The sequence below is a fragment of the Myodes glareolus genome, chromosome 13 (genome assembly GCF_982192425.1).
Source record: "Myodes glareolus chromosome 13, mMyoGla1.1, whole genome shotgun sequence".
NCBI lineage: Eukaryota > Metazoa > Chordata > Mammalia > Rodentia > Cricetidae > Myodes > Myodes glareolus.
This window is the reverse complement of record NC_142038.1, coordinates 48,969,471-48,990,775: the sequence shown is the minus strand read 5'-3', so window position 1 is coordinate 48,990,775 and position 21,305 is coordinate 48,969,471. Positions and strand designations below refer to the sequence as shown.

The 21,305-nt window shown below is 50.2% G+C and overlaps 1 long non-coding RNA gene across 1 annotated transcript; it reads right to left on the bottom strand.

The window, feature by feature from the left end:
• Positions 1 to 2,071: 2,071 nt before the first annotated feature.
• On the bottom strand, positions 2,072 to 10,975 carry LOC125390448 (uncharacterized). Its single transcript, XR_007228745.3, has 4 exons — positions 10,378 to 10,975; positions 10,106 to 10,260; positions 5,088 to 5,226; positions 2,072 to 3,085 (listed from the first exon to the last, which is right to left on the bottom strand). It is a non-coding gene; the product is annotated as an uncharacterized LOC125390448 (long non-coding RNA).
• Between the last annotated feature and the right edge of the window lie 10,330 nt (positions 10,976 to 21,305).

Below are 21,305 nucleotides of genomic sequence, written 5' to 3'. Positions count from 1 at the left end.
TACCTTCTGGTGCCACGGAAGCTGGTTGTCAGGGAGGGGGCATTCAGGTGGTTTCCAGCCCTCTGAGCTCTGTGTCTGAAGTTCACGGTGTCTTCAGCAATAGGGACACTTACCTTCCACCTCTGGGGGCAACCAAGGGCAATAGTGATAGCCTGTAATGTTTTGAGAGTCTTGGACAATCCTGACCAACAACTCAAAAAAGAGCTTTTCGTGACTGGTGCTGGAGTTTTTGGCTCTTGGAGAAAGCACTGTCAGTCCAGATGGAAACTTTGTATTTAAGCTGTATATGTATGTTTATATATCAACTTACAAGTATTGTAGACTTCTGGGGGTAGATAGTTAATAGTAAGATTCTTTGTGACTTTTTCAGACATACTTAATGTTATTTTACTCTCTTCCTTCCTCCTTCCACGATCGGCTCCCTAATTAGAGCCCCAATTTTCCTTATTTCTCCATTCAGATCACTTGTCCCTTCTCCATTGACTCCCACCCTACCCTGAAAGGTCCCTTTTTTAAAAAAAATTTTTTTAATAATTTATTTAACTTTATTTTATGTGCATTGGAATGAAGGTATCAGATCCCCTGGAACTGGAGTTACAGACAGTTTGTGAACTGCCATGTGGGTGCTGGGATTTGAACCTGGGTCTTTTAGAAGAACAGCCAGTGCTCTTAACTGCTGAGCCATCTCTCCAGCCCCGAAAGGTCCCTTTTTACTTTCCTGGTTTCTGCAGTTCTTTTAAGTTTGTTTTGTTTGTTTTGGAGATAAAATCTCACTCTGTATTTCTTGCTAACCTAGACTTTACTTTGCAGCTCAGGCTGACTTTGAATTCTCAGTAGTCCTCAGACCTCAGCCTCTCTGGCGGGAAGACTTTTGGGTAGAAGCCACCACACTCTACTCAACTTCATTTTTTTTTCTTTTTGTATTGAAATAGACTCAATAAAATGAGGCCACTCTGTAACTGGATTTAATTCTAAATCCTTCTACCATAGACTCCTGAGTGCTGGTTCCAGGCATGAGCCACCACACCCAGCCTCTGGAGGTTACTATCTTCAATGGAGGTTACTGTCTTCATTTTACCAATGAAGAAACTGATATTTAAGAGGGTTTATTACTGCCCCTCCCCCACTCCGGACCACAGAGCTTCTACCGGATGGATCTGGGACTGGAAACCACCTGTCTAGACCCAGGCAAGGCCTTCTGCAGATCACCGCCCATCAGGTCTTCTGGAGGTCTGCGGTCACCGCTGTCACAGTGCTGATCTGTTCTACCGTTTTGGATCACCACTCTGATTCCCATACCAGCAGCTTCTGTACCCGCTTCCAGGGAGTGCAGCCTGGTCTGGAAGTCCCATGGTCCATTATGTTGCCAGGGGCGGGAAACTATAGATCTGATTACCACAGGAAGCTCTGGAGCTGGCAGAGCACAATGATGTGCTGATGAGGGTCCCCGCCGGGACTTGGGAGGTGATCTGCAGCTGCCGCCTTCCCAAGGACTTCCAGACCCCTTCTCAGAAGCCCTCCCTCTGAACTAGGCTGGAGTCTCACTCGTGTGCTGTTCCACACTCAAGTCCTGTGCTGCTAACCACAAACCTCTACCGTGCTTCCGCTGTGGTGTGCTCTGGGTAGAGAGCATCTGGTCATTCCCTGTCACTGGATCCAGCCATCCTTTTGTTCTTGACCCCTTCGTCTTCTGCAGAGACCGCAGAAGCTTTGGCTAGGCTGAATGAACCTTGGAGGGAAACTGTTCTGCAGTCCTATGTCTGCATGACACTCCCTAGTAAGCATTTTCTGCAGCCTTTCCCCAGAGCTGCTCTGTGTGGTGGATGTAGATGGATGGTCCAGACAGGGAAAGAGAACATATATTGGTCAAGAGCCTGTTGTGTGCTGGGCCAGCTAGCCTGGTATAGACAATGGCAAACAACAAAGAAACCCCTCTTCAAACAAAGGTGAATGTTGAGAATCAACCTGAGGTTGTCCTCCGAACTCCACATATGTGCCGTGAAATGTGCCTGTTTGTGTGCATGTTTGTGTGTGTGTGGTGTGGGGTGTGTGTGTGTGTGTGTGTGTGTGTGTGTGAGAGAGAGAGAGAGAGAGAGAGAGAGAGAGATTAAATGGTTTAGCCAAAGTCACATAGGCAGGTGACAGAGCCAGGACTTGAACCTGCCCGTGTCTAATAGGAAGTCCATGCTCTTTCTGGCCTGGGTATCTTTCATTTCTGGTTAAGCCCCGGAGAGGAAGGGCTCCTTCACAGGAAAGAGGTCTCCACTCTAACTTGGCACAATCTTTCAAAATGAAAAATTCATAGACATTTTGAGCCAGCAATCTCTTTTCTAGGAATGAATCCTCAAGAAACATTTACACATGCGCACAGAGTCTAGATGTTCTTGTTTGCAGTATCAAAAGCTCAGGAGCAACCTGAATGTCCATCAGCAAGGGAAAGGGTAAGTACAGTACTGTGACCACGAGAAAAGACAGGCCAGACTGTACACCAACGGAGAAAATACAATACCTCAGCTATCGGATACATGTGCGTATATTTTATATGTGCACATATATTACACATACTTATTATATTTATATAGCTGAGGTTTCTTTACACAGTGTTGATGGTTCCCCAGTGAGAGGAAGTGAAGCAAGTGGGGAAGGGTAAAGAGGCTCCCAGACACCAGGAAGCAGCCCCTCCACCCTGCCTGTCTCTTTTCTGTCTCTCCCTTGAGGATTCCCAGTGCATAGACATAGCAGACATTGAAAAGTGCCTGGGACAAAGGAAGGGAGTGGCTTATCAGTGCTGGGCACCGCTTCCTCCCACCATCCCCATCCTGGCCTGGCATCTCCGGAAGGAGTCTCAGACTAGACCCCTGTTTGGGGCCCCAGGGTTAACTTCATTAGGTTTCTAACAGTGGAGGTTGAGCACGTCTTGCCGTTACAGACTGCAGAGGAATGCTGAGATCTCACCTCTCTACCTCTCTGGGCCGTCTCATGATGGCATTGGATGAAGGCAACCTGGGCCACCGAGTTCCTCCTAGGTCTCCGTTGTTTATCATTGAGTTTTGTATATTGTACAGCAGACGAAATCCGGATGTGTCTGATAAGGAACAGGGCATTCTGAGCGTGAGACACGCAGGGATCTGTTGAATGTTTTTCCTTCATCTTTAGGAGGACATCCGTTGCGTCTGAGTGCTAATAAACCAGAGACACTCCAGCTGACCTTGTCCTCCTATCGTCCTATATTCTCCTACCACCTGGACAGGTCTGGGACTCGAATGCGCTATCATTGCATGGTTAGACAGTCAAAGGAAGAGTTTTCCTGCTTCCAACAGGCCTCTCTGGAAAGCCTCTCTGACTCTGTGGTCTTATCCACAAACTCGCATCTTCCTGTCTCACTGCTAAATGTCAGCCCTTTGATCCAAATGCCCCCACACCTCCACCACCAGAAATACACCACCCCCCTGCTTTCTCTTCAGACTTGCCCCTCTTCTTGCCGTTCTTTCTCTCCTTAGGTTCTCTCTGTCTGTCTCTAGGCTGATCCACAGCCTCCTGCATGTAAACGACAGGAAGATAGGAATCCGGCTCAAGAGGCTGAGGATGAGGCTTTGTTGGTGCAGCGCTTGCCTGCCACATACAGGGACCTGTGTTTGATCCCTCATGCCACATAAAACCATGCCATGTGTGATGGTACATGCCTATAGTCCCTGCTTGGGAGGTGGAGGCAGGAGGATCAGAAGTTCAGAGCATCCTCAGCTACACAGAGTTGAAGACCAGCTTGAGTTACATGTGACCCTGGTGGGGGCTGGGATAGGAGTTCCAAATCAGGGAAGCTTAAGCTTTTTTTCCTCACATAACTGAAAAACTCAGAGATAGAGATTTCAGGCAATATCTGGATCGGGGCACTTAGAAAATGTCACCGGGCATCTGTCTCTTTGACTCAGGCCTGCTCTCATTTGTGTTAGCTTTACTTTCTGGGTAGCCACACCCCAAATGGTCTAAAGCAGCCCCATATTTAAATGTTCCAGAATAGCAAACCATGCAGAGAAAAAGCACCCTTTCTCTAAGAGGTCAACAAAAGGCCCCCGACTGATGGTAACTGGGTCTGTTTCTATTGAGTGCCTTGTGGTTCATGGACAAAAGGCACAGACTGGCCAGATCCAGTCCTTTGTCTATCCAGGAAGAAGACTGGAGAGCCCTTTCTAACCAGACATGGGGAGACATGCTCTGCAGGCAGGATTTGGGGGTGTTCACCAGCGGGAAGACTTTCTAACCAGACATGGGGAGACGTGCTCTGCAGGCAGGATTTGGGGGTGCTCACCAGCGGGAAGACTTTCTAACCAGACATGGGGAGACGTGCTCTGCAGGCAGGATCTGGGGATGCTCACCAGCGGGAAGATGCCGAGAGCCTGACGGTGAATGACAGCAACTGTCCAGCCTTGTTACTGATCTGGGGGCAGTATCTCCTTTCTGTGGAAAACTGGTGGGGTGTTGAGATGCTCTGGAGGCATCCTCACAGCCTGGTTTTTTTTGCCTAGTCTTGGCCCCCACAATCTAGATTAAAGCAGCTCCTTGGCCTAACTCTGTCAGGGCCATTCTCACCATACACCCAGTGCACACTCTAGTATGAACGGGGGCAGGGACAGCAGAGGAGCGGAAGAAGGCAGAGGCTCAAGAGCAAACTTTGAAGGTGAGCCATTCCGGGGTGCCTGGACCTATCTCCCAGCCTCACTGGCATTCTCCTGTCAGGGGTGGCACATGCTAGCTTAGTGGTCTCTGGTCTTCTGCTCCTCCTGACAGCCGCCTTCTGCTAGGGTCTTCTCACTGCCACACTGCCAGGGACTCTGCACACTCCGCACATGGCTGCCAATCCCTGTCCAGCACCGCTCTCTCCAGTCTTCTCGCCTCCCAGCTGTATTTTCTACTCAGTCTAAAGAAAGTCAAGACTTTTGCTCCAAGGAGCCTCCTGGTCTTCTGTGGGAAGACCAAGGTGGGAAGAAAAGTGTGAAATCAGAGAGGCAGAGGCAGAGGCAGGGGCCGGGCAGGTCCAGCGAGTTAGCATTCAGTGGAAACACTGGCCCCACGTCCCGCTGGTGACTCACCACTTCCTTCCCCACAGCTGGGGATTGTCTGCCCTCTGTTAGCACACAGCCGGTACCCGGATCCACCACCATTCTCAAGTCCCTTGTCTGTGTTAGGTTTGAAGATTCCAGCTGGGTATGGTGTCTAAAGTCTGTAAACCTGGGAAGTGGAGAGCCAGGAGTTCAAGGGCAGCCTGGGCTACACAAACCCTTCTTGAAAAAGAGAGCGGAGGCGAGGGTAGGATTGAAACCTTAGACAGATGCCTTACTGGAGGTTCTTCTGTTGTCCTACATTGAAAAGGTTGCAAATGGAGCAGGTATATGAAATTCTAGTGCATGGACCCCCATTGGAAAATCCAGTGCTCATGGCAGACATTACCAATCAACACTAGTATGTCCTTCTCAGCACGCATCCAGGTAATTGTTACTCATTCCACAAAAGCTTGGGACTGCTTCCTTGCCACTCCTGAACTGGCTGATCTCTGAAGGCTCTTCCCATGCTGATAGCTAAGGGTTGTTTGGACCTGGATGAATGATTCTCCTACCCTCCATTTCCCCTTTCTCCCTCTGACTCAATGCTTTGATCACTCCTTTCCCTTCCTCTCTCGCCTTGCCATGTTTCTGAGTTCTTCCCAAGTCCATGTAAACCCTCGTTTCTGTCTGGGTCTCCAAGGTTCTGTTTACCATCACTCAGCCTCGGGTTCCTCGTAGTTACGTGTATTGAGTGATTCAGTGACATCGGCTCAGAGAGACAGGCATTGATAGAGACACAGGAGGCAGTCACAGGAAGACAGGAGGGACGAGTCTACAGAAGTGTCGCCAGATAACAGAACAGCCAAAGCAGGGGCTAGAGTTAAATCAAGGTTGTCTTAGTAGGAGTGCTAGTGCTGAGGGGGAATCTGAATGAACTTTGTCCTGGAACACCCAAGGTCACAGCAGGAGAGAGAATCAGGTAGGATCTAAAACCACAAATGACAAAGGGAGCATATAAATTAGGATCTCAAATGACAAACATGAGAAGGACAGAGGATTTTTTTGGGTAGCGGGGAACTATGAAGAATTGTCATAATGAGATGAACTTCACAGGGCTTTATACCGGTGACAGCAGCCACAAGTTACTGAGCAGGAGAGTTTGGACCAGGAGGGTAGGTGCTGGCCTATTAGAGTTTAGATAAGCCAATTAGAGGCTTATCATAAAGCCTTTCTAGGTTGGTGGCTACGGCTTACCCATAGGAAGGAACCACCTGGAGCAATTTTAGACATCCAGAAAGAAATACCAACGTTATCTCAGGGGTATGTGTGCTTATGGGACGCACACAAAGGCCAAAGGGTCTGCAGGGCCCTATCTATAATCTGGGAGTTGAAATCCCAGGTCATCTACTTTCTAACTGTAAACCTCTGGCGCCAGTGTCTTCACTTGCAAAATGAAGATGACTATCATCCATCCCTAAGAGTTGCCTCTAAATAAAGTGTTAAATAAGAATGTGAATGGGAAGGGGCTGGGGAGAGAGCTGCTAATAAAGTACTTGCCTGAGTTTGATCCCAGGTAAAAATGTTGGGTGTGGTGGTGTGTGTTGTAATCCCAGCTCCAAGGAGAGAGAGACAGGTGCTTTCCTGGAGCTCACTGACCAGTCAATCTAGCCTAACTGGTTATCTCCAAGCCAAAGGTGGACTCATTTCTAAGAGGGGACAGTGTTTCTGAGAATGACCCCTGAAGTCGTCCTCAGACCTCTACAACATGAATGTACAATGCACCCTACAATGTGCACCCTCATATGTGAACACACTGAGAAAAAATAAGAATACATGTGGGAATCAGGTATGGGGGTATAAACCTGGAGCTCCGGCATTAGGAAGAATGAGGCAGGAGGATCCCACATTGCTGGGCCACATAGCTAGTTCCAAGTCAGCCGGTCTCAAAGTAAAAAACAAATGAACCGAGACTCTCTCTACCTTAGCAGTACATTGCTAACCTAGCACTATGTAAGACTCTGAGTTCAAACTCCAGAATTACCAAAACCTTCTCCGAGTTAACAGTTCCTAGCACTTGGAAAGTAAAGACTGGAAGATCAGGAGTTCAAGGTTACTCTCAGCCTCATGAAATTTGGAACTTGGTGGCTATCCTAAGTTACAAGAGAAACCCTGTCTCTAAAACCAGAACAAGGAATGTGTATAAGAGCTAGGGATACAACTTTGTGGTAGAGCATTTGCCTAGCATGTCCAAGCTTTGTGGCATATACAAATACATGTATGTGTGTGTATGTTTGCCAACGTTTATCAGCTTTAATGGTAGAGTCCTCTCAAACACACCATCTAATGCCCACAAATGCCCATGTGATGGGTAATTTTTGTGTAAACGAAGGCTATAATCCTAAACTGCCCGACCACGGATAGGGAGAGCAGGACAGCGTCTGCAGAGCCTCAGCAAAGCGGCCAGTTGTGCTTTAGCAGGCAGAGGCCACACACAGCAGCACAGCACAGGCACTGGCTGAACCAAGGGCTGAGAGCGACGCACAGACAGAGAGATGGCCAAGTCTTCAGACCAATCTTCTCTCCTTTGCCACTGGGTTGTGGACTTCCCAGCCTTTCCAAGCTGCCTGGCTCCATCTCCACTCAACAAAGGAAATAGAAACAGCAAATGCAACTTCTGGTGCTATTAGGAGGCCACCACCCACCGGAGGTGGCCTGGAGGTGGCCTGGCTGTAGCCAACAAGAGTCAGCCAGGTCTACAAAACAGCAGTCTAGATGGCAGTCCCTGGAAACAAGAAAGAAGCTGGCAGGGCACTTTCCTGAATCCCTGTAACCACTGTCCCAGCAGCTCTTTTGAGGTCTGACTAGCGGTGATAAGAAAGAAAAGGTCCTGGGGTCCCCTGACCCTGTCTTGTGCCCATAGGGTCTGTCACTTGGTACAGTGTGGGAGTCAGGCCAATACAGAAGGAGATCCCAGCTTCCCTACCCGGATATCTGGCCCCAGGACACGTGGTACCACTTAAAATCAGGAACGCCCTTGCCCTTGCTTTCCAGATTCTAGCTCAGGGATGTGCCACACCCTCAGGCCGAGGCACAGAGGCTAAGAGGAAAGGGCTATGGAGTCAGACAGATCTGGGTTCAAATCCCAGTTTGGCTCTTTGCTACTAGGACCCTTGGGCCAGCTCTTGAAGTAATTTATATCTATTTCTTCATCTGTAAGTTGGGAATGATAAAAATGAGTTCACAACAGGATTACCCACACATAATAAGCATGTAGCATTTTAGCCCAGGTGTGGAGCATAGGACGTACTCAAAAGATACTAGCTAGCCTTTTTTTTTCCTTCTAATTAATTGCTATAGCATACAAGGTCCCCAAATGTTCTGTGATCAAGAAATTACATAAATTCCAGTCAAGAATGCTAAAGAACCCAGTAAGTGAATCCTACTCAAGTAAAGTGTGATATGGTAGGATCCTTCTGCCCTGATTTCATGGCCTGGACTGCCCTAAAGGAGTGTTCTTTCAGGCCCCCATGGAGCCCTTTCCCATGACCACCTAGTGGTGCTGCTGGGAACAAAGGCAGATCCCAGAAGGTCCAACTTCTAGACTCCCTTTGACCTTTGTCCTGGCCTGGGCCCAGGAAGGGGCAGCAGCAGGCCAGGAATAGATGGTTCTCAACAACCATACCCAAAGTGACCATCCTCCCTTCCTGGGAATCCAATCAACTGGAAGCCTCGAGGGAACGGGCTCAAACCTGTCTGTAGGAAGGGAATTTCCCTGGGTTTCAGGTGAGACTCTAGGTAGTCGGGCCGGCCGTGGGGACAGAGTTAATACTTCTTGAGAAAGTAGGACACACCCATGACAGCAGATAAGAAGTCTTGGAAGACCCCAGACACTCTTTATTAGAGCCCATCCCTGGGAGTCCGCCTTCCCCCGGAGATGTTCTCTTCCTTCCGTGCCCCTTCCAGCCTCGACTACTGCCTTCTTTCTCCTCAGGAACAGCCTGTGTTCCTGTGTTTACCTGGGGCTGCCCGGTCCGGGTGTTTCTCTGTACGTGGGTCCTTCCTTGTCCCCCACCCGGCGGATGCCTGGGCTGAATTGTGTATTTCCGGAGTTGCCTACTTGAATCACAGGCTCTTATTTTTAGAAGATTATGAAGGCGGGGGCTGGGAGCAGAGGACTAGGGACCTAGAGTTAGAATGGAGGGGGATCTGAATTCGGGGACTGTGGTACAGGACTGGAGGGAGGCACCCTGGGGGTGAGGATTGACCAGATTGGGGGACTAGATGGGAGGGTGGAAGGAAAAGAGAGGTGAGGAAGTGGGGGAGTCCTAGTCTCCCACTACCCTGGGGCCCTGGGTGGAATCAGACTCTATCCGGCTGGGGAGGTTGTATGGAAGGGGCCAGGTCAAGGGTCAGTCTCTGGCATGTAGAGCTGGATCCCCGGGGAGGCTGAGGAGCCTGGGAAACAGGCTGAAAAAAGTGGCTCCCTTCCCCCTCCCCAGAGGCCTTTGGGACTGGAGAGTAGCTTCCTGTGGACAACTTTTCTGTCCCTTTTGCTGAGGATGCCTTAACCCTTCTGGTGCTGGTGTCAGAGGAAGCCACGCATTCACTCACATGCTCTGTCTCTCTTGCGGCAGTGAGAGGACATCAGCCTGAACCAAAGCTTGTGGGGTTAGGAAGCCCCCACCCTGCCAGAAACGAGGAGCCCGGGCTGAGAGGCCTTAACATTAGAAACCTGGTTTGGATTTCTGTCTCCCTCTGGGTGCTGTGACCTCACTGAGCTCCTCAGCTCTGCACTTCGGATACAGTCTTGGGAAATGAGGAGGGAAACAAAGCAGAGATGCTGGTGCTGAGGGGAGCAGAGAGAGGACATCTGCTGGTCCTCTGCTGCCCTCAAGTCCTGTAAGGCACTGAACTTCAGTGCTCCCTCTCCTGATGCTGCAACCAAAGGCAAGAGGCTGCTGGCTTCTACCTCTGAATGCGTATGCTGGGCACGGGCAACAACGCACACTCCGGACTGCCAATGAGCCTGAGATGAAGAAGTAAACCAAAATAGATGGGTGGCCTACCTTAGCTGCGGGAGAGGCTGTCGCTTCCTTTCATGTGGCGTCCCGAAGAGTGCTAGATCAGAAGCCAGAACTGGCCTGGATTCAAGTTCTGACCGATACTAGTTGTGAGGCTTTGATCAAATCCCATTGCTTCTCGGGGCCTCAGTTTCATTTCACTGCAAAATGCAGATCCGAAATAAAGCTACCTTAGGGTAAAGTGGCTGCGTATGGGAGAGCCAGACAACCTTTGTCAACCTACAGGGGTGTGCAAAGCAACGGTGTTATTGTCAGACCTGGTCCAGAGGTTGGATGCAACACAATCATTTTGAGGCTGAGGCAGCTTGGAAGTGTGACCTTGGGCAAGTTCCTTGGGTCTCCATTTCCTCATCTGCAAAATGAAGGTCCTGCTAGTAACTACTGCAATGGACTGCTGGAGAGTCAATGAGATAGTACACAGGAGAGGCTCCCCAGAGCCTAGTGCTTGGTGAACTCCATAAACAGTGGCTATTGTTACATTCACCTCCCCCCAGGGTCTCCAGCAGCTCCCTACCCTCATCTCCCTCCTGCTTCCTTCCCTGAAGGGTAAGCCATACCCAGGTCCCTACTCTGGCCTCATTGGAATGAAAATATATCTTCCTGAAGCTGGAACAGCACAGCATCCGAAAGAAGGGAGAGAGGGCTGCCTAGAGAGAAGGCTAGAGGCTGCGGGTGCTGGGAATTCACTGGGGGAGGGCAGAAGAGGGTCAGAGGCCAACCCTCCCCCCTCCCTTCAGCTGCTGGGGTCGGGTCTCTCATCCAGCTAAGCAGGGCACCTGGATGCTGAGAGCTGCTTATCAGGTTAGCTTGGAGCCGATGTCTCTGGCTGTCTCCGCATATTACCCGACCCATCCGTCCGCTCTCCTGCCCGCCCTGCCTGCCCCCCAGTCCTGCCTGTGCTAACTAGTTAATTGGATCTTGGCTAACCTGGTTAAGGGCCGAGTCAGCGGGCTCCTCCGCCTCAATAAGCTGGAGTGGGGGAGGGGCAGAGCTGTGCGTGTGAGCGTGTGAGCATGTGTAACTGTGTATTAGATCAGAGCCTGTCTCTGAGCTCTGATCTAATCCTCTAGGGATCATGGAATCCACGGGCCCTGAATCTGCATGCTTCAGAGGCGACTGGAGCACCCAGCTCCACTGGGAGAGCAGAGGGCACGGGTCACGCGGCCTTTTCTCGAAGCCTGTCTGTCCTGAAGGCATGTAGATGGAGTGTGTGTAGTTGATTCTTAACTTCCTTCTCTGTAAAATGGGATTATAAAACCTATCCCCTCAGGGGAGCCATTTGTGAAGATCAAAAGGAACCGCGTGCACATCTGTGCTCGGTGCTTAGTAGGCGCTCTGTGCAGGGTAACCGATCAGGGCCGTCATTAATCAAATCGGGTCCCAGCCATCTTGGGATCCTGGGGGTTGGGCCGAGGGATCTCGGTGGAGATGGAAAGGCTTTCATTCACAGATGATTGCAGGTGTTTCCTCTGAGGCAGGACTCCAATCTCCTCAATTGTTTCTTATGCAAATGTTATGCTAATGATCTCATCAATGTATCCCAGTGCCCAGCAAGAAGGTGAGGGTGAGCTGTGTCCCTAGGTTTCACTGTGACCGCTCTGTCCCCTCCCTTTGCCAAAGAGAAGCCAGTGCTTCTGCTCCTAAGAAGTAGTCCCCAGGGCACTGAGCTGGAGGGGAAACACAAAGAAAGGCCTGGGCCTCGCTAGGAGAAGGACAGCCTCATCACCGCCATAATCATCAGCATCAAAACGGCCTTTGGAAACGTCAGATTCTTCCCCGCCCTGTGCAGACTACTGTACAATTATGGAGGCCCAGCCCCTGGCCCTCAGGGTGCTGGAACTGGGGAGGGGGCGGGAAGGGAGCGAGGGAGAGAGAACTGACAGACAGGCTGTTTGCTCACAAGCTAGTGGCCCTCCTTTGAGTTCTCCTTAAGCCAAAGGCCAAGCTCAGGTCAGGAAGGCTCACAATCAAGTGGGCAGACTAGCAGTGAAGGAAATGGTGGCAGAAGTGCTTGTGCCGTCTTCCTTTCACTTTTTCCCCAGCGAGGTGACTTCACCCCTGTCTTACATCCATCCTCAGTCATGGACTTGGTCTGATCATTCCAGCTTTTCCAGGTTTCAGTGAGACTTAAGGCCTCAGTGACAGTCCTACCTGCTGGCTGGGTTAGTGGCAAAGGAAAGGCAGCCGCCCGCTGGCTTCTCCATGGCCCCTATGAGCTGAGCTATGGCCCCTTATCTGCAGCTTGATAAGTCAGGTAAAGGAGGCAATGAAGTGGCTTGTGCCTCCACATGGGCGGGCTTGAGCTGGGTCTCCCCATTAACCGTTCCTCTGCCCCCCGAATTCCTTTCCTTCTAACTTTGCCCTCTATATTATATAAGATGAGGAGCAGCGTGAGAGTTCGGCAACAGACAAGGACTGCTGATCAGATCAGCAAGGACACAGCCTCATTTCTGAGGTTCCTGTGCCTATACTGCCGGGAGTTTTTGCTAAAACGCCCAGGTCACTTTCTTTTCGCTCCTTTAGCTCCTCTAGAGAGAGATTCCAATAACAGTACCTACTCCAGGGTGAACTAAGCCTTTGACACATAGTAGGTACTCAGTTTTAAAAAAAAATACAAACACGAGGAGCCAGAGAGCCATCCCTGAAGTCTGTCTAATAAATGCCAAATTGTGCAAGCGGCTGCTGCTGTAATTAGACCAAGGAGGGCAGTCACTTATTAATATTGTACTCATGGCAGGGTTAACAGCCATTGAGGGTGGGGATAATGAAGAGAGAATCACTTCCTGTGTCCTCAGGGACTTCCTTCTGTGATGGCCTGCTGAAGAAGGCAGACCAGCACCCACGTGCCTTCACTGGCTGAGGGTCCAGCGGCCTTCCTGGTGCCTCTGGTAGTCTCTGTCCTGTTGTACATTCAGGACTCTGGCCTCTCCTATACCTGCCTTTCTCCTGGAGCCCCACAGCCTTTATCTTCCTTACCTTATAATGCCTATCAGTAAGAAACCCAAATGAGAGTTCTGTGTACCCAGGCCTTATCTTTTCCTTAGACCTGTGGCTTTTAAACCCTGGGGCAGATTTACCTTCTGCTTCTGTATCTTGAGAGCAAAATCCTCATTCTAAAAAAAGAGACTTCGGGTGTTGCTGTTGGGACAGAGAATTCCAGTCGGGAGGGGGTGAGAGAGAGAATGAGAAAAGGAGAAAATAGAAAGAAGAGAGTAACAGAGAAGATGGTAACTTCTAGAAGTGAGAAAGGAAGATGGAGGAAGGAAGAAAGGAAGGGAAGAAAGGAAGGAGGGAGGGAAGAAGGAAGGAGGGTGACCATGTCTGTTCTCAGAATTACAGAGCATAAGCATGCCTTGCCTGGGAGTTTACAATCTATCTGGAAAGAGGAAGTGGCCAAAGACAGACCCCTGAACTCCTGTCCCTCGGTTTGGAAGTCTCAGTTTGTACCTACTCTCTGGCCTGCCAGCCCAAGCCCCCTCTTTCCTCACTGGCTGGCTCCCCTTGGCAACCAGTCCCTGAGGATGTACTCCTGGGTACTATCCAGGGGTGGGGGGCGCTCAGGAGCCATGCCAAGCGGGGAAGCATGGCCAGGAAAGAGTCAGCAGAGCAGATGCCGCCCTTCTCCTGCTGCCTTGATTAGAGAAATTGAGATGTTAATAATATTCTGAGATGCAAGGTGCTAATTAAAGTTAATTACTGTTTCCTTGTGAAGTAACCTCTCCTCGTGTTTACCAGGAACAAGGCTGCCAGCCGCTCCCCTGGCTCGTGCCAATCACGATGCCCGCTGCTCAGTGTACCCCACACCCCCACAGGTGCCCTCAGCTGCCCCAGCTCAGCCCGGGCAGGCACCAGGAGCTGGGGTTCCCGGTCCTGCCTCTCAACCGGCCCTGCCAAGTAACACAAAAGCACCTGAGTATGAGTGACCCATGTGACCTAGAGACAGGGCCAATGACTTCAGGGCTGCCACCACGTTCTTGTTCCCTGCAGGGTCCTGCCTATCTCTTTCCAGCTCATTGACCTAGAGCAAGGTATTTAACCTCTTAGGATCTGTTTTCTCACATGTAAGTGGGGCTCATAATTCCTACCTTGTATTGCTCTGGGAGTCAAATGGGACACTGCCCATAAAATGTTTAGCATAACCACATACATAGTTGGATTTAATAAGCTCTCAATTAAAGTTAACTGTGATTGCCTTTGTCTCTGTTAATAATCATCTCCCTGCTAACCTCCCTGCTGTGTGGTCTGGCTGCAGGACCCAGGCGGGTGAGCTGTATATGTACAGCTGCCCTCCACAGGCTGGGCCGCCACCCCAGCCAGGCACAGTGCACATGAATGCCACCCCCAGCTCCCTACTCCATCCCCTACCTGGTCTCTCTCACTTGGAGAAGTGATCAACCCTTGGCTAGGAGTTCTGCCAAACCCAACCTGTGGTGTGTGTGTCTTCTCCCTTTCCAGACTTCATAGGGCTTTGGGTGAGAGGCCACCCTCTTGGGATCCAAGTCAGGTTGCCATGATGACCACTGCAGGTGTTCACCTTCAATATCCTTTGCTCCCATCCCGATACCCCCATCCCAACACAGCCATACAGGCCAATTGGGGGGCACCTTTATGATAAAAATCTCCCAACACCTATTCTGGACTACCTCTTCTGTCTCTCCTTGCCTTCTCTGAAAGCCTTTCAGCTGGGGAGAGGGCCAAGGGACCAGAGTAAACCCCCTACACAATTATTCTTCCCAACTTAGCTTTCTCCGGGCTCAGTGCTAATGACTTAATATCACTGTCATCTTTGATTTGGGAGGATGGAAGCTTTGTAAAGGGCCCCCTGCCTATAGCATAGGAAATCAAAGAGTCAGGAGCCCCTGCAGGCTTCTGGTACTTCCCCAACTACAGGAAAACATCTGGCCTTTTCTCTCAGGGAAGTACTGGCCAGTCAAGCCTAGGTTACTTCTTTTTATGACTTGGAAGGGTAAGAGAAAGTCACTCGGTTGGATATCCAGCCAGATTTGGGGGTGAAGGCAATTTGGAAAAGCACTTATGGAGTCAGCAGGCTCTGGGAGATCCTTAAGGCTTGGTTGCTCCTTCTGAGCCCCCATCCTCCCTGTTGTGGCCCCAGATCCCAATTTCAGGCTTAGCTTTGATGAGGGCAGATCCTATTTGACCTCCTCCTTCCCAGAACTGACTGTTAGCCCCTCTGGAAACCTGGGCTCCATCCCCAAAGCCCACAGCTTCAGGTTCCAGGTCCAGCTGCTTTCAACCCCAGTCCTCCCTCATTTCCACCCCACCCCGCAGTGCCCCTCTCTCACCACAGTCCTCGCCTACACCCCTTTTCCAGACTTTCAGTTACTCCCTTCCCCCTCTGCATTTCTTGCTTTGGCTGTACAATCCCAAAGCAGCTCTCCTTCCCTTCTGTCCGTCCTTCCTTCTTCAATCACTCTTGGTGGTGGCACTGGGAACTAACACAAACAAGATTCTTGCCTTCTGTAAGCTTTTATTATCATGGGAAGAGACAGAACTTGAACAAACAACAAAGCAGTAACAGATTTGGATAAGGTCAGGACACAGAACCAAAAGGGGCCTGTGACCCAAATTCAAAGGGGCACCTCGGCTGGGTGTAAGTGGCACACGCCTTTAATCCCAGCACTCAGGAGACAGAGGCAGGAGGATCTCTGTGAGCCTGAAGTCAGCCTGGTCTTACAGAGTGAGTTCTAGGACAGCCAGGGCTACACAGAGAAACCATGTCTCAAAAAAAGAAAAAGAAAAAAAAGAAAAAAGAAAGAAAAGAAAAGAGAGAAAAAAGGGAAGGATACCTTATACGTTGTCACTTGGATATGGAAAGTTAGGGGAAGGGTGATAAGCAGGCCACTAAGGCCGCTAGGGCCATTGGAAACGAAGTGCCATCTGCATGGGATATCTCCAGCTCATCATGGGTATGAAGGCACTTAGTCTGTTGCTATCCTCTGCTACCAGCTGCTCAGTCAACCATGGCAGAGATGGTGGCTTCCTCCACAGCAGCCCTCCCACCAGTTTTCCCAGCTGCTTGTATCTCAGTGCTCAGGGGATGAGGATTTAAGGTGCTAACTACTGGGGAACTCATTTGTTTGTTTTGAGATAGGTTTTCTCTGTGTAACAATCCTGGCCATCCTGGAACTCACTCTGTAGACCAGGCTGGCCTTGAACTCACAGAGGTCCGCCTGCCTCTGCCTCCTGAGTGTTGGGAATAAAGATGTGCGCTACTATGTTAGGTCTTTTGAGGAAAATTTAAATAAAGAAATTTGGGCTGGGGCTCAATGATTGAAATTTTACCTAGCATGCATGGAGACTCTAAGTTTAATCTCCAGCACTACACAGAAACAAACAAACAAACAAACAGAAAACAAAAGGAGGTGCTGAATACATGGACAAGAAAAGCCAAGGCCAAGCAAAAAAAAAAATTTTAATTGATTTTTATGTATGTGTATGCCTGTACATGTGGGTGCAGTGCGCTCAGAGGCCAGAAGAGGGTGTTGGCTTCCCCATGGGCTGGGAACTGAATGAGGCCTTCTGAAAGCTGAGCAAGTGCTCTGAACTGCAGAACCATCTCCCCACCCTCGGGTAAAGGGTTTTAGCACAGCGTCCATGCTACACAAGCTCCTACTGCTGCAAGAAAGAAATATGCATGCTCTGGGAGGTTCATGAAGAATCCTGGCCAGGAAAGGGCTCCCGGGGGCAGCTTTCTGTGGGTGCAGGTTATTGAGGGCGGGGAGTGCAGAGGGCACTGGGCAGGTGGAATAGGTCCAAGCCACATGGTGGAACCATGTGCACACTGGCAAACACTGCCCAGGGACTTCGCCCTTCCTGGTGCTGCAGTTCCATGAAATATTTAGGCTTCTGGAGGCTGCTCATCTCTTATTGTCCCCCTCAGCAAGGATACTTCTCCTTTACATCATTTATGGCTGTCCTCTTTCCTCCCTTCAGAGGCGGGCACAGCAGGGAAAGCAGCCCTAAAGCTAGAAAAGTCTTTCTGATCCTGTGGACCGGAGGCAGAGCCTAAGCCCCATGCCTCAGGCAGCTATACCCTCTGAAAGAGCTTACCCATTTAGTTGCCTAAGAGCAAAGGAAGGGGTGGATCTGGACCTAGGAAGGGGTCATTTTGCTTCCGGTGAAACAGGAAGTTTCAAGAGGACAATGCCCCTGAAGTGCTCTAGAGAAAAAGAGTCTGGCCATTATTTGTGTGTTCATTCTATTTATTTATTTACTTTTGAGACAGGGCATTACTATTTGGCTCTGGCTGTCCTGGAACATACTACACAGATCAGGATGGCCTCAAACTCACAGAGATCCGCCTGTCTTTGCCTCCCAAGTGCTGCAATTAAAGGCGTGCACCACTATGCCTGGCTATCCACTTAATTTTTTAAGACACCATCTCACCCTCTTGCGCAAACCAATCTTGAGCTCACTAGGTAATCCTGAACATTTTTTGTCAATCCTCCTGCCTCAGCCTCCCAAGTGCTGGAATTATGAGCATATTTCACAATGCTTGACTTAAAGCTACCATTCCCAAGCTCTTATTACCGAGCTTTACTTAGCAGTTTGTGTGCACGATCACCTTACATCCACGAGACAGATTTTGGCTTTATTTTCCTCATTCCATCTAGGGAAACTGATGCTCACAGAGGCAATCAGACAGCCCAGCAGCTGAGCTCACACCAGCCTCTTCTCTTTGATAACCTCCCAAGAGGTGAGGCTTGGGAAGGGGAAAGACGGTGAGTGCATCTTAGTCCTTCTATCTGCTGTCCTCACCAGTCTGGGGAGTTCTGTCAGGCCAGCTTCTGCCTTGTCCCCTCCAGATCAGTCTCTGGGTCCCAGTGGATCAGCTCCCCAGTTCTGATTCCCAAATACCTTAACTGTTCGTTAAATAAAACTCATCAGTGGTCAGAGGCTGGGAGACCTTGAAGATGCGGAAGAGGGAAAGTGCTGGGGTCCAGGGACCAAAGAAAGGCCAGGAGAGAATGGGGAGTAGAAGAAAGGAGACACACAGAGACCGAGGTGGGAGGGGGAGTAGAAAGCAGGTAAATAAGGGGGTGTCCCATGACAGCTGGAAGGACAGATGTAGGATGACTCCCAGCCCAGACTCTTACAGACCACACCATCCATGAGAGGTGGAACCAGAAGACCCATTCCTGTCTCCACCCAACCTCCCCCATTATTTCCTTCCCCTCCCCCAACATCTTCTTCAGAACAATTCTAATTAGCCTAAGTGACTAAGAGATGGTTTCAGCCTGAACAACCAATTAGGTCAGGAATAAGGGAAAGTAGCTCCTCAAGTCTCTCCCCCACCAACCTACCCCCCATATCTACCTTTTACCCAAAAGGAATAGTCTCATCCTAAGACTCTATGCTGTCATCCAAGTTCTCCTATTTCTGCTCCTTTCTTAGTGCCCAGGAGCACCATTACCTGTGGCCACCCGGTTTCTCATCCACTCTCAACCTCCCACTTCCACCCCTCCTTCTCAGGACCTGAGTCCACTGACGCTTCCTGATAAGCAGATACAAAGCTAGGCTAGGGGGTCTCTCCACAAGGCCATCTTTTAAAACCTTTTCTTTTCCCCTGACGTTTCTCTTCCTATTTTCTTCCCCCACCTTCTCTCTTCTTCCTCTGGCACTTATTTCTAACATCCATGGACCAGGCCTCCCAGTTGCCATGGAGACGCAGTGTGCAGCTGGATGGTGAGTGTGTGAGAGGAGCTGTATGCACTTTGCAGTAGGGGCGGGCGGCTCTGTGGGAAATGCATCGGTGTGTAGGAAGCATACTGCAAGGGGGAATTGGACGGGGATCCAGGTCACCTCCCCGAAATGAGACTGTTCTAGGCAGGGACACTCTGGAGGACCTAAACCTTTAAATACTGGGTATGTTTCCTCTGGGAACACTCCCCACCCAGGTCAGATACTAAATCCTATCTAGTCCAGGCATTGGATAGGCAGATTCTGAAGGAACAGAACCTGCCTCTGCAGTCTCTAAAGAGAGGAAGAAGCCTAGAGAAAGATTGGGAGTGAACAGAACTCAATTGGTCTAGGGTCAACTTCACCTAGAACTGGGGAGGCAGATTGGCTGACTAATAAAGAAACCAACAGCTCCTCGATACCCTTCCAATGAATGGCAAGAGAGGATGTCAGCAAACTGGACACTCTTCTCCTCTACTTGCTTCCCCTGGATTTAGCCTGAAAGTTTGATGTCGAAGGAGCTCAAGGTACCTGCCCTCAGGAAGCTTGGCATCTTAGTGGGATTCAAAGGGAAGGTTATCTAAGCACCAAAGCTTAGAATTCTTCAACAACAATCAAAAAGATTCCTGGCTATGATGAATAAAGCAGCCCCTTCCCTTACTCCACCTCTGTTTATCTTCCTTTCTGTCCCACTGTTTCTTTCCCAGCACAGTCTATAATTATCTCATTTGTTTGTTTGTTTGTTGTCTGTCTTCTCCACTGGAATGTAAGTTCCAGGGGAGAGAGGAAGAACCCTGCCTAACTCAGTGCCCTGATGCCAGCACCTGGCACAGGGCCTTCCATATGCTATAGATAAAAAAACAGGTGACTGACTCCACTGAAATCTTACAATCACCCTACTACCATCCCGTTTTATAGACGAAGAAACTGCGGCTGATACTCGGCCCCAACCAGGTCACTCTAGGCGTTGAACGGCAGGTTTCTGCTATTACTAAGTCCACAAGTGATGGACGGACACGGGACTATGGTAACTAAGCGGAAACAAACCTGATTCCTCTTCCTGTCTTTCTGTCTGTGCGTCTCCACAGCCCAGACATCCCCAGAGAAACTGGGCAAGGAAGGAAGACAGAATCTATAAAAAATGTAAATCTGACCTTTTCTCTCGGAGGTGTAGGCTCCTCTGGCCCTCTTCTCCCCCCAGTTCTTAGATGGACTAGCAGGTCCTTCTAGTTCTGGCTTGTATTTCTACTCAAACGTTTCTTGCTTTTCCAGGACACCCTATAGAAATTCCACCTCCAGGCCTTCACAAACCGACTTCCTGTAGGGAAGAACCATCCCACCCACCCCCACCCTACCCCCATGACTTTTCAGTCATGTGCCCTTTGAACCTTTGAAACTCCTCCTTGACCTAACCCCTCGGGGAAACCCTTCTGGCCTTCGGAGGAAGCAACCCTCGTGGTTCTTGAGCCAGAATTTCAGGCTCAAGTCAAGATGTGGTCATTGTTTACCTGTCTTCGTTTCCCATAGAGATCATGTGTCATTCTTGTGGTGTCCCAGTATCTGGTGCCAGGCTAGGAAGAGGGAGAGGCTGGGGAATGTTTGTAGAATTAGTAAGTGAACCAGGATCAGAATTCTGGTACCTGGCTGGCCACTCCCATCCGCTTCAACTCCCTTGACCTTTGACTTTTTTTTTCCCCCTGGGCTTGGCCTTAACTGGAGGGGCTCCCCATCCTCCACTGTCTAATCAAATCAGGGTGGGGAAGGCTATGGGCCCTCCACACTGATTAACCTGCCTCATGATTCATTGAGATCGAAAGTCTTGGGGGCATCACCATGACCACTGAGAGAGGGAGGGTTTGTGAGTCTGTAGCTGGGGTATAGGGTGACTGACTGAGCTGCAGACTCAACTAGGGAGCTGACCTAACCCTATAGACTCAACGCTGCCAAGAACCTTGCTTCTCTCCTCTCTCTCCCACCTCAGTACCAATGCACGTCACACTTGAGGGTGCCTGATGCAATGCATCTTCGCCATGCTCTCTAGCTCTGGAGCACTTCCCCCCCATCCATCCTCACCCCTCAACAAACACACAGCAGGGCACTTCAAAAGTAGCAGAGACCTGGAGTGAGACTCTAGACCCCATCAGGCCATGCCTCTGGGAATGGATGAAGGGGCACCAGCGACCGACACCCCCTCCCAATACACACACCGTCCTCCAGTCAATCCGGGTTTACACCATGGCTCATCCGGGATTAGTCCCCGTGCTCAACTAATCCCAGTGGCTGGATGGACCCAGAGTCCTAGGCCCTGAAAGCATAGGCCCTGGACAGGGCGCAGGCCGACCGGAAACACGCCTGGCGAGGAGAGGAGGCGTGTCCCCGAAGGCGGAGCCGGGAACTGGCCGATCCGATATCAGTTCTTCGACCTCTCTCCAGCCGGTGTTTACCCGGGAGCTGGGCAGGAGGAGGCTAGGCAGCTGCAGTCCAG